The sequence below is a fragment of the Apodemus sylvaticus genome, chromosome 14 (assembly GCF_947179515.1).
Source record: "Apodemus sylvaticus chromosome 14, mApoSyl1.1, whole genome shotgun sequence".
NCBI lineage: Eukaryota > Metazoa > Chordata > Mammalia > Rodentia > Muridae > Apodemus > Apodemus sylvaticus.
Window position 1 is genome coordinate 45,663,928 of NC_067485.1, and position 13,359 is coordinate 45,677,286.

A 13,359-nucleotide genomic window follows, 5' to 3' on the forward strand; every position below is an offset into this window, starting at 1 on the left:
TTCTAATGGCTGAATAGTACTCTATTGTGTATATATACCACATTTTTGCATCCATTCTTCTGTTGAGGGATACCTGGGTTCTTTCCAGCTTCTGGCAATTATAAATAGGGCTGCTATGAACATAGTAGAGCATGTATCCTTATTACATGGTGGGGAATCCTCTGGATATATGCCCAGGAGTGGTATAGCAGGATCTTCTGGAAGTGAGGTGCCCAGTTATTCGGAGGAACCGCCAGACTGATTTCCAGAGTGGTTGTACCAATTTGCAACCCCACCAGCAGTGGAGGAGTGTTCCTCTTTCTCCACACCCTCTCCAACACCTGCTGTCTCCTGAATTTTTAATCTTAGCCATTCTGACTGGTGTAAGGTGAAATCTCAGGGTTGTGTTGATTTGCAGTTCCCTAATGACTAATGAAGTTGAGCATTTTTTAAGATGCTTCTCCGCCATCTGAAGTTCTTCAGGTGAGAATTCTTTGTTTAACTCTGTACCCCATTTTTTAATAGGGTTGTTTGGTTTTCTGGAGTCTAACTTCTTGAGTTCTTTATATATATTGGATATTAGCCCTTTATCTGATGTAGGATTGGTGAAGATCTTTTCCCAATGTGTTGGTTGCCGATTTGTCCTCTTGATGGTGTCCTTTGCCTTACAGAAACTTTGTAATTTTATGAGGTCCCATTTGTCAATTCTTGATCTTAGAGCATATGCTATTGGTGTTCTTTTCAGAAACTTTCTCCCTGTACCGATGTCCTCAAGGGTCTTCCCCAGTTTCTTTTCTATTAGCTTCAGAGTGTCTTGCTTTATATGGAGGTCCTTCATCCATTTGGAGTTGAGCTTAGTACAAGGAGACAAGGATTCACATTCTTGTGCATGCTGACCTCCAGCTGAACCAGCACCATTTGTTGAAAAGGCTATCTTTTTTCCATTGGATGTTTTCACCCCTTTGTCGAGGATCAAGTGGTCATAGGTGTGTGGGTTCATTTCTGGATCTTCAATCCTGTTCCATTGATCCGTCTGCCTGTCACTGTACCAATACCATGCCGTTTTTTTTCTAATATTTTTATTTTCTATATTTTTTGTTTACATTCCAAATGATTTCCCCTTTCCCGGATCCCACCTCCCCATATATCCCATAAACCTTCTTCTCTCCATCCCTTCTCCATTCACCTCCCTCCTTTTTCTCTGTCCTTATATTCCCTTCTCATGCTAGATCAATCCTTTCCAGGATCAGGACCTCCTCCTCCATACTTCTTCATGGGAGTCATTTGTTGTGCAATTTGTGCCTTGCGAATTCAGGGTGTCTGGGCTAATTAATATCCACTTATCAGAGATTGCATTCCATGTGTATTCTTTTGTGATTGGGTTACCTCACTTAGGATGATATTTTCCAGATCAAACCATTTGCCTAAAAATTTTGTGAATTCATTGTTTCTAATTGCTGAGTAGTATTCCATTGTGTAAATATACCACATTTTCTGTATCCATTCCTCCTTTGAGGGGCATCTGGGTTCTTTCCAGCTTCTGGCTATTATAAATAAGGCTGCTATGAACATAATGGAGCATGTGTCTTTATTGCATGCCGTGGAATCCTTTGGGTATATGCCCAGGAGAGGTATAGCAGGGTCCTCCGGAAGTCTCATGTCCAGTTTTCTGAGGAACCTCCAGACTGATTTCCACAGTGGTTGTACCATCTTACAGCCCCACCAGCAGTGGAGGAGTGTTCCTCTTTCTCCACATCCTCGCCAACACCTGCTGTCTCCTGAGTTTTTGACCTTATCCATTTTGACTGGTGTAAGGTGAAATCTCAGGGTTGTTCTGATCTGCATTTCCCTAATGACTAATGATGTTGAACACTTCTTAAGGTGCCTCTCGGCCATCCGAATTTCTTCAGGTGAAAATTCTTTATTAAGATCTGTATCCCATTTTTTAATAGGGTTATTTGGTTCCCTGGGGTCTAACTTCTTGAGTTCTTTGTATATATTGGATATTAGCCCTCTATCAGATGTGGGGTTGGTGAATATCCTTTCTCAATATGATGGTTGCCATTTTGTCCTTTTAACAGTGTCCTTTGCCTTACAGAAACTTTGTAATTTTATGAGGTCCCATTTGTCAATTCTTGATCTTAAAGCATAAGCTATTGGTGATCTGTTCAGGAACTTTCCCCCTGTGTCCATGTCCTCAAGGGTCTTCCTCAGTTTCTTTTCTATTAGTTTCAGTGTGTCTGGTTTTACATGGAGGTCCTTGCTCTGTAGTATTGATTGAGGTCAGGGATACTGATTCCCCCAGAATTTCTTTTGTTGTTGAGAATAGTTTTAGCTATCCTGGGTTTTTTGTTATTCCAGATGAATTTGAGAACTGCTCTTTCTAACTCTATGAAGAATTGAGTTTGGATTTTGATGGGTATTGCGTTGATTCTGTATATTGCTTTGGCAAAATGGCCATTTTAACTATATTAATCCTGCCAATCCATGAGCATGGGAGGTTTTTCCATTTTTTGAGGTTTTCTTCTTCTTCAGAGTCTTGAAGATCTTGTCATACAGATCTTTCACATGTTTGGTAAGAGTCACCCCAAAGTAGTTTATACTGTTTGTGGCTATTGTGAAGGATGTCATTTCCCTAATTTCTTTCTCAGCCTGCTTATCCTTTGAGTATAGGAAGGCTACTGATTTGCTTGAGTTGATTTTATAACCTGCCATGTTGCTGAAGTTGTTTATCAGCTGTAGGAATTCTGGGTGGAGTTCTAGTGGAGTTTTTTTGGTCACTTAGGTAGACTATCATATCATCTGCAAATAATGATAGTTTAACTTCTTCCTTTCCAATTTGTATCTCTTTGACTTCTTTCCGTTGTCTAATTGCCCAAGCTAGTACCTCAAGTACAATATTGAAAAGATAAGGAGAAAGGGGGCAGCCCTGTCTAGTCCCTGATTTTAGTGGGATTGCTTCAAGTTTCTCTCCATTTAGTTTGATGCTGGCTACCAGTTTGCTGTATATTGCTTTTACTATGTTTAGGTATGGCCCTTGAATTCCTGTTCTTTCCAAGACTTTAAGCATGAAAGGATGTTGAATTTTGTCAAATGCTTTTTCAGCATCCAATGAAATGACCATGTGGTTTTTTTCTTTGAGTTTGTTTATATAGTGGATTGCATTGATGGATTTCCTTATATTGAACCAACCCTGCATCCCTGGAATAAAACCTACTTGATCATGGTGGATGATCGTTTTTATGTGTTCTTGGCTTTGGTTTTATTGAGTATTTTTGCATCGATGTTCATAAGGGAAATTGGTCTGAAGTTCTCTTTCTTTGTTGGATCTTTGTGTGGTTTTTGTATCAGTGTAATTGTGGTTTTGTAGAAGGAATTTGGTAGTGTTCCTTCTGTTTCTATTTTGTGGAATAGTTTGAAGAGTATTGGTGTTAGGTCTTCTTTGAAGGTCTGATAGAATTCTGCACTGAAGCCATCTGGTTTTGTGCTTTTTTTTGATTGGAAGGCTTTCTATGACCCCTTCTATTTCTTTAGGGGTTATGGGACTGTTTAGATGATCTAACTGGTACTGACTTAATTTTGGTATTTGGTATCTGTCTAGGAAATTGTCCATTTCCTCCAGATTCTCCAGTTGTGTTGAGTATAGGCTTATGTAGTAGGAATTGATGATTTTTTGGATTTCCTCAGTTTCTGTAGTTACTATCCCCCTTTTCATTTATAATTTTATTAATTTGGATACTTTCTCTGTGCCCTTTGGTCAGTCTGACTAAGGGTTTATCTATCTTGTTGATTTTCTCAAAGAACCAGCTCCTGGATTCGTTGATTTTGTATGGTTCTCTTTGTTTCCACTTGACTGATTTTATCCTTGAGTTTGATGATTTCCTGTCTTCTACTCCTCCTGGGGGAATTGGCTTCTTTTTGTTCCAGGACTTTCAGGTGTGTCGTTAAGCTGCTAGTGTATGCTCTCTCCATTTTCTTTTTAAAGGCACTCGGGGCTATGAGTTTTCCTCTTAGCACTGCTTTCATTGTGTCCCAAAGATTTGGGTATGTTGTGCCTTCATTTTCATTAAATTCTAAAAAGTCTCTGATTTCTTTCTTTATTTCTTTTTTGGCCAAAGTGTCATTGAATAGAGTATTGTTCAGCCTCCATGGGTATGTGGGCTTTCTGTTGTGTTTATTGCTATTGAAGACCACTCTTATTCCATGATCCGATAGGAGGCATAGGATTATTTCGATCTTTTTATATTTATTGAGGTCTGTCTTGTGACCAATTATGACCAATATGGTCGATTTTGGAGAAGATACCATGAGTTGCTGAGAAAAAGGTATATTCTTTTGTTTTAGGGTGAAATGTTCTATAAATATCAGTCAAGTCCAATTGGTCCAAAGCTTCAATCAGTTTTATTGTGTCCCTGTTTAGTTTCTGTTTTCCTGATCTGTCCATTGAGGAGAGTGGAGTGTTGAAGTAACCCACAATTATTGTGTTAGGTGCAATGTGTGCTTTGAGCTTTAGTAAAGTTTCTTTTATGAATGAGGGTGCCTTGGTGCATAGATGTTCAGAATTGAAAGTTATTCTTGGTGGATTTTTCCTTTGACCAGCAAGAAGTGTCCTTCTGTATCTCTTTTGATGACTTTAGGTTGAAAGTCAGTTTTATCTGATATTAGAATGGCTTCTCCGGCTCATTTCCTGAGACCATTGGCTTGTAAAATTGTCTTCCAGCCTCCTGTATTTCTTTAAGGGAGTTATTTATGTTGTTCTTAAAGTCCTCTATCATCATCATGAGAAGTGATTTTAGATCTGAGTCTTGCTTTTCCGGTGTTATCATGTATCCAGGACTTTCTATGGTGGAAGAATTGGGTTCTGATGATGCCAACTAATCTTGGTTTCTGTTGCATATATTCTTAGGCTTGCCTCCCACCATCTGCTTATCTCTAGTGCCACCTTCCCTTGCTATATCTGACTGGAGCCTGTCCTTCCTGTGATCCTGGTTGTGTCAGAACTCCTCAGAGTCCAGCTGCCTCTGTGATCCTGTGATTCTGGGATCCTGTGATCCTGAGACCCTGGGTGTGTCCTAGCTCCTGGTAGTCAAGGTGCCTCTGGGACCCTGAGATTCTGGTGTGACCAATCTCCTGTGATTCTGTGATGCCATGATCTTGGGTGTGTAAAAGCACCTGGGAGTGGAGCTTCCTCTGGGTTTTGTTGGACTGGCTGTGAAGTTTGTCCAAAGTCTGCTCAGGGCACTGGCCCAGACAGACAAGAAGGAACCCATGCCCCTGTTTGGGTAGAGTTCCTGCATGCCTGGGTCCCGTTGGTCCCAGACTGCTGGGACAGGTATTGTGTCCTCCTCACCTCTGATCCTGTGACACACTCTTAATCACAATAGCCTCAAACAAGATAATATAACTAAGAATGAACCTAATGAAAGAGACAAAAGACCTCTACAATAACAACTTTAATTTTCTGAAGAGATAGAGAAAGACACTAGCAAATGAAAAGATATCCCACCCTCATATATTGGTAGAATTAATATTATGAAATGATCATTCTACCAAAGGTCATTTATTAATTCATTGTAATGCCAATAAAAATCCCAATTTTATTCTTGCCAGAAAGAAAAAAATTATAGTAAAATTATATAAAACTACAAAAGACCCTAGATAGATAAAATAGTCATGAGAAAAGAGCAACACTACAGGGTTTACCATGCCACATCTCAGGATCTATTACAGAACCAATATAAGCATATAAGATGACAGAGTACTGGCACCAAAACAAATATGTAGACCAGTAGGTCAAAACCAAAGACACAAACACAAGTATGCATAACTACAGGTACTTAATATTTCAGTAATATGTTAAAAATACACCTGGAGAAAAGACAGTATCTTCAGCAAATGATGCTGGCAAAAGTGTATGTTCACATGTACCAGAATGAAATGAATGAAAGAAAGAATACGTATCACCTTGTAAAAAAGTTAACTCCAAATGCATCAGATCCTAAATTCAAAACCTAAAACATTGAAACTGCTAAGAGAAAAACATAGCTAGTACCCAATAGGAGACAGATATAGGAAAAGACTTTTTAAATAGGAACCCATTTACTCAGAAATTGATGCTAACAACTGACAAATAAACCACATAAAACTAAAAAGCTTCCAGATGGCCAAGGAAACTACTAGCTATACATTGGACATAGGATTAATATTCAGAATATATAAAGAATTAAAAAAAACAAAGAGATAAAAAACAGCCAATCTCTTTTATTTATTTTTTTGGTTATTTGCCAAGGCTATACAAGAGAATCCCAAAATATTATAGGCTAATACTGTTGCCTTTGATTGCCTCCCAGATGTAGAAATTAAGTCCCTATTGCTATAAGACACATACTTTTCAGACATGGCACCCAGATGACCTGAGACTTTAAGTTTCCTTTCTGAAGACCATCTTTTGTGGTATCATATGTTCCCATATCAACTTCTAAGTGAAGGAATCATCCTAGCTACGGTGTCTGTGAACAACAACAGTGGTCAGCACGGCATGATAACCCTAATGGTACAGTAGTGGCATACATAATTTGGTGGTAATCATAGCTCTTTAAAGTCTCTTAAGGCCTTTTCAACATGAGGAACACCATGCCTGGTACTGAACCTAACCAACTACACAGTATAATGAAGTCAAAGATCTTAGAAGAGAGCCAGTAATCACCACTGCACTAAAATAGCACAATTTAACTATGTTCTAAAAGTTTATCCTTATATTCCCGGATACTTTTTCACCCTCATCAAATAAAGTTACATCTATTTTCAACAGATGGAGACTACTATAGAAAGCCACAACTGATCACAATGAAGAGAATAAGAGTTCATGTGGTACCCAGTCTCTACTGATGCATCTATAATATAATTCATGTACATAAGGCTTAGGGAACACTGTAGAAAAGGGAGTAGAAAAATTGTAAGCAGCAGAGGAACAGAAACTTTGCTGTGAGATTATGTCTCCTAGAAATGACAGAGGCTACCCTCATGCAATCTCTTCAGCATGGCACCCTTGTTTAAGTCCTGATCAGCCAGGACACAAATGAACAGCCAACATGGCTGGAAGAAATCTCATGGGACCTCAACCCTAGACAAAGAACTACAGGCATGTGGGAAATGCGGAGGTGAAGATAAATGGTCTTCCTCAGGGAAGTTCTCCAGTGGGTTATCCAATAACAAGTGGTCAGTCACGAGATCATATGGATACAGGTAGCATTATGCAGATAGAATGGGTTCTATTTATGTACTTGGGTTTGCATATGATAATAATTAAAGAGAAAGAGGCTGTAAATTTGAAAGAGAGCTAGGTTGGGCACCTGGGAAGTGTTTTTTTAAAGTCTATAAAGGGGGTTCTAGTGAAAAAAGGGGAGGGAAATCCAGTTGTAGTTGATCATACAAATGATGCTCCTTTGGATCCTTCTTCCCAGCAGAGTTTGATGAATCCTGGTAAATACGCAAGGTCACCATTATATATGGAGACCTTAAAATGCTCTGCTCCAAGTGAGGATGCTTCAATCCAACTTGGGGAGAAGAAACCAGAAGGCAGAATGAGGGGGGTAACTGTGTGGGAGAGGAGAGGGGAGAGGCAGGGGAAAAGGGAAACATGATCAGTTATTGGCTTGTAGGGGTGGGGGACAACAACCAGGAGTGAAGCTCCAAGGGTCAGCAGAAAGAATGGAAACAGGCAACCTTGGGAGGTGGTAGGTAGGAGGTGGAAGGTGTGTGGGAAGGGAACTCTCTAGAATGTACAAAAGACCTGGGAGGTGAGAGAATCTCAAGATTCTAAGGGAAGGACCTTACATGAAATGCCCAACAGTGGAGAGAGGGAACTTGTAGAGTCACCTCTAGTAGAAAGACAGGGCATCAAGTGGAGGGATGGAATTGCCATCCTACAATCAAAAACTCCAACCCAGAACTGTTTCTGATTAGAACAGAAAAAAGAACTGCAGGAACAAAAATGGAGAAGAGACTGAGGAAAAGGAGCTCCAGTGACCAAACCCAAATTGGGACCCATTTCAAGGGAAGACTCTGAGGCCTAAGACTATTATTGATGCTATGGTGTGCTTATAGACATGAGCCTAGCATGTCTGTCCTCAGAGAGGTCCAACAAGCAGCTGATTGAGACAGAAGTAGATACTTACACCCAACCAATGGACTGAAGTCAGGGACCCCTATGGTTGAATTAGGGAAAGGAATTGAGGACATTGAGGAGGAAGGGTACCCTGTAGAAACTAACCTTGACCTCTCAGACACTGAGGCACCAACCTGGTAGCCTATACTACCAGCTGGTCTGACACCCCTGACACATATACAGCAGAGCACTGCCTAGTCTGCTCTCAATGAGAGAAGTCTCACCTAACCCTTGAAAGACTTGAGGCCCAGGGAGTGAGGAGACCTGATGGGTTCTGGGGTGATATGGGGGAGGTGTGGGGACATCCTTTTGGATGTGGGGGGGGAATGGGATGAGAAACTGTTGGAGGGCAGAACAGGAGGCATATAGCAACTGGACTGTAAAAAAAATTAAAGATTAAAAAGAGGAGGAGGAGGCTGAAGAGTAGGAAGAGGAGAAGAAAGAGGAGTGTAACAGCAGACAAACCTGAGCTATACTCTAAGACCCTATCTTGAAAAAAAAATAACAACAACAACAAAATGGCCTGCTACGCTCAGTCTGAATTTCCACCTCTCAAAACTATGAGATATCAAAAACAAACAAACAAACAAACAAACAAATAAATAAATATCTTGTTTTAACCCACTGAGCTCAGAGTACTTTGTTATGTGATAGATACCTAGAACAAATAGATGACCATGGAGTTCTAGATTATGATAATTTCCTTAGAGGACTGAAGGAGTTTACTCATGAGTTTCAGGCCTCCTAGCATAGAATATGAAGCAATTGTGCCTTGGTATTTTATTAACCTGGAATATCACTTTATATCAACTATTCTGAAGTGTTTGCAAGGCAGACTTGGTGTGAATTTCTTTCCATGCACAGTATCAGACATTCAAAAGACTTTTCAACTTACAGATTCACATTTCACAGTTCTGAGATATATTCTTGAATTATTTCAAATGGTATTTCCATCTCCTTTTGTCTATCCTAGAACTATCATTTGGATAGTAGTTCAACTGATCTTCTAATTGTCCTAATTTTTTATTTTTTATTTTGGTTTTGGTTTTTTGAGACAGGGTTCCTCTGTAGCTTTGACTGTCTTGGAACTTGGTCTGTCGATCAAGCTGGTTTGGAACTTATAGAATCCACCATCTTCTGCCTTCTAAGTGCTAGGATTAAAAGTGTGTGCTAGAGGACTTGGGTTCAATGTCCAGCATGCACACAGCAGCATAAAACCTTTGCAATTCCAGTTCCAGAGGACCTGGCACCCTCCTCTAGCCTCCACAGGTACTGCAGAACATCCATACACATGAAATAAAAATTAAAAAATCCCAACATATAAAAGATAAAAATAAAAACCGATGTCCTCTTTAGTGCCCTTCCCTTTCTCTTCCCCTCCCCTTTCTCCTTCTGTGTTTGAAGTTCTGTCAGATGTCTAATGATCTGTAGGAAGAGCTTGGTGAGGCTGAGGGATTGTTTATCTTAGGTTGGCCCATGAACACGTCTGCTAGGTATTGTCTTAATTAAGTTAGTGATGTAGGAGGTCACCCACTATGTGTGGCACTATTCTCTGCTTAAGAGTGGAGAAGTCAAATAAGCCAGCACCCCATGTGAGATGGTGTCTCTCTCCTGTTGACTGTGGCTTCCTTGTAACAGCGTGCTCTAGGTGCTTGTCCTTTCCACAATGGTGGACTGTCAACTACCACTGCAAAAGTGGACCCCCCTCTTCCCTAAATCCCTTGTTAATGAAACAAGCACCAGAAATGAAGCTAGAACACTTGCTCTTAGTGTCTGTGGGACTATCTTCTAGGTATGTTCTCATTGCTTGGGCAGGGTTGTCTGGTCTGTAGTCATAAGAACACATGACACATTGTTAACCTGAGGGACGAGTGGAGGAAGATTCTCCCAGTCCAGACAGAGGCTGCTGACCTTAGGATCTCAGAAGGAATAATCTCTAGCCTTCTTCGAGGTGAGATAGCACAGTTGGCCACCTGTAAGTCACTCTAAGTCAAGTGATTAGAAGTGCTGCATTTTCAGTCAACGGCAATATGTCTGCTTGCAGCTTTTACCTTCCCTTTTACAACTACCTGTATAGATAATCTTCCAGTCCTGAGGAGTTTTATAGTGTAAACTGGGGCTGATGGCCAACATTTCCTCAGACCAGCTTGGGATGCAGAGCTCCAGAATCTACCATGAGTTCCCTATTTGTTGTGTTTCTTTCTGGCTGCAAACAGTCTCTGGCTGTTGACTCTTCCTATCCTCTTTGTCCTTGCGGATGAATTCATTTACTGTTCTCTGTGTAAAGCTTCTCGGGGAGAGAAGAAAGTGCTTGTTTTCGAGTTGCTTGCTCATCCAGAAGCCGGGAATGAATACTGTGTGGTTTATGCCCTCTGCCTTGACTAAGTTATTATAGTTTGTGAAAACATATGGGAAGTGGACATTAGATGTGAGCTCAATGCTAAAATAATTTCACGGTCAATAAAGAGTGCTTATTTTCTCTGGGAAAGTAATTGTTACCAACATTTAGTCATAAATATATTTTTAATAATTCTAAAAATGAAATTTATGTACTGAAATATTGTTTTGCTCATGGCATGCTCAGCTCATGGAGGCCAAATAACATAGCTATTAATCTCAGAGATACAGTCGTTTGCACTGTTCATTATTAGAATACAGATATCTTTGCCAATCAGTGATAGATTCATTAACATTGTTGACTAAAAGCAGCATCTATAATTTTGGGATTAAACTCTTTACACTACATCCTGGGAGTATTTAAATAACCAGAGGTACTATCTTCTTTCGTAGCCAATCCAATAAGTAATTTTCCTTATAAATTTTAGAAATTGAATTTCCCTGGAATTTTGACAGATTGGGGGTAGTGAAAGCAATTTTCTGAAATGCCTACAAGTTAAGATTGCTGATGGGGTAGTTTGCTTTATGCAGGGAGAGCTGAACTACAATTTGTGAACACTAACTCAGGTGCTAACCATGATGAGGCTGGACTACAAAGACTGCTCTCATTTCAGAACTCTTGTTCTGTGATGTTTGAGTGGATTCAAGCACCCTAGTGCGAGCTTTTGTTCCATTCTTTTTGTTTTATTGTACTACAAAACCAAGGGTAGTGGACTAGGAGAAGAGGTGATTTCTTTATGCCTGCATTTTGTTGCTGTCATACATTTGGCCTACTGCCAGCAGCACCGACTGGCATTCTTTATACCGGAAGCAGGTATGGAAAGGTACATCGGGATGCTCTTTATCTAGTATTATCAGCTCTATACTGGACAGCCAGGAAGTGCTGGCTTTGTATGGTCCCATTTTGGATTCTAACACTAAATTAAGAATAGATGCATGCAGCACAGAATGGTTTCTAGTTGCTTTCCCCAACATTTGCCCATGTAACAAAAATCACTTAGTAACAAAATCAGCCCCCATTTCATTAAAGTCAAACATACAGAGCCCCTCCTCCCACCCTACCTTCATTCTTTGAGAACTCTACCTCTTGGTGCAATCCCAGGGTCCTCCTAGCTTTTTTCATGGACCCTCCCAGCCCTCCTTTCTAGCATATATCATTCCTTCTTAGTATATCATTCTTTCTTATCAGTTCCCAGCCCACAGTAACGTTTTCCACCAGGGACTCCCAGTGGAAATACTGTGTGGAGACACAGATGAGCACCTCAATTAATACACATCAGAGAAGCTTCTTCATGAATTAGATAAAAATTAACACAGAGACCAACAACAAGACACTTAGGAGCACTCCGTTCTAAATGGGACGTCTTCATCAAGCTCTTCCTCCTAAGGCTCAGGGATCTATAGAGAAGAGGAGGTGGGAAGATTTTAAGAGCAAGAGGTGATGGATGACTCCAAGGAAAGTATTTTCCAGACAGAGCAGGACTGATACACATATAAACTTACAGAAACTGTGGGGCACACTTAAGACTTGCACAAGTTCCGGCCAGATGAGGTCCAACCACTTTGAGGGGGAAGTATAATGGGGTCACACTCCTAACCAATAAGCTATTTGCAATTGTGAGGAAAATCAGTTTTCTCCAATGGAGTGTCACTCAGTATACTGGCCATACTCCAGGGTAGTCCCAGTGCTCAGGAGTGGTGCCCAACACTAAACAAACTCAATGATATTTTTTTGTAAACTTTTTGTTTCTTTTCTTTTTTGCTTTGTTTCTTTTCTTTTCTCTTTTCTTTTCTTTCTTTCTTTTTTCTTTTTTTTGTCTTATTGGTCTTTTGCTATTAAGTTTGTTCTTTGTTTCAATGAAGCTTTTTGTATGTTTGTTTTTGGATTTTTAAAAAAATTTTTGAGAAAGAGAATGTATGGTTGTGTGAGTCAGGTGGTTGGGAGGACCTGGGAAGACCTGAGGGAGAGAAAATCATGATCAAAATATATTGTAACACTGTAATAGAAAAAAATCAAGCAAAACAACATAAACCCAAGAATGAACCTCAAGAATAATGTATACAAAAGTACAGATTTATGTATGAAAATGATCTTGTATTGCCTTAAAGTAGAACTACTTAGGGAAGGGGAAGGGCACTTTCCAAAATTTTAGTTTTTCGTCAGAGCCCTTTATGATAAATCAAATGTTCTGGGCTTTAAGCAACAGCCATTACCATGGTAATTTCTGAGAAATTCATATATGAGGACAGCATCTATATCCCTTCCAACTCTCCCCACTCCAGCTCAATCTCTCCCCACTCCAGCTCAATCTGTGGTCCCCACCTCTCCATGACAAAGTCATGGTCTCTTCACTAACTATTATTGTTACACATATGTAACATACTATGTATGCTATATATGTTACATATATAGTTATTGTTATAACATTATATATAATGACAGTGGAAGAGAGTTGACTACAGAGAGGAGGTGCTGGGTTTCAGACAAGGAAAGATCAGCAGGATACATTTTGAGTTTGTACATGGGAATAGATTTTATGGGCCTTATATTCAATATTCATGAGCTGCTGAACTCAAAATGGCGGCATATCTATAAGATTAACCTCCCAGTAACAGTTTTTTCTCCTCTACTGCTATGTGAGTTGGGGGAAGTTCCAATTCTCATCACCCTGGATTTTCTCCACCCCAGATTTAAGCAATTTACGCTACTATGTTGTGGGATTACTAACATTTGATAAAAACTGAGATAATTAACAGTGTGGGTGCTTATGAATCTCAGCTGTGACAGAAAAGATTGTTGTAATCTAACAGTGTCT

At 39.9% G+C, this 13,359-nt stretch overlaps 1 protein-coding gene across 3 annotated transcripts in view; it reads right to left on the reverse strand.

The window, feature by feature from the left end:
* Aoah (acyloxyacyl hydrolase) overlaps positions 1-13,359 on the reverse strand; it is a 237,576-nt gene that overhangs the window by 61,949 nt on the left and 162,268 nt on the right. The gene's annotated exons all lie outside the window — the stretch shown is intronic.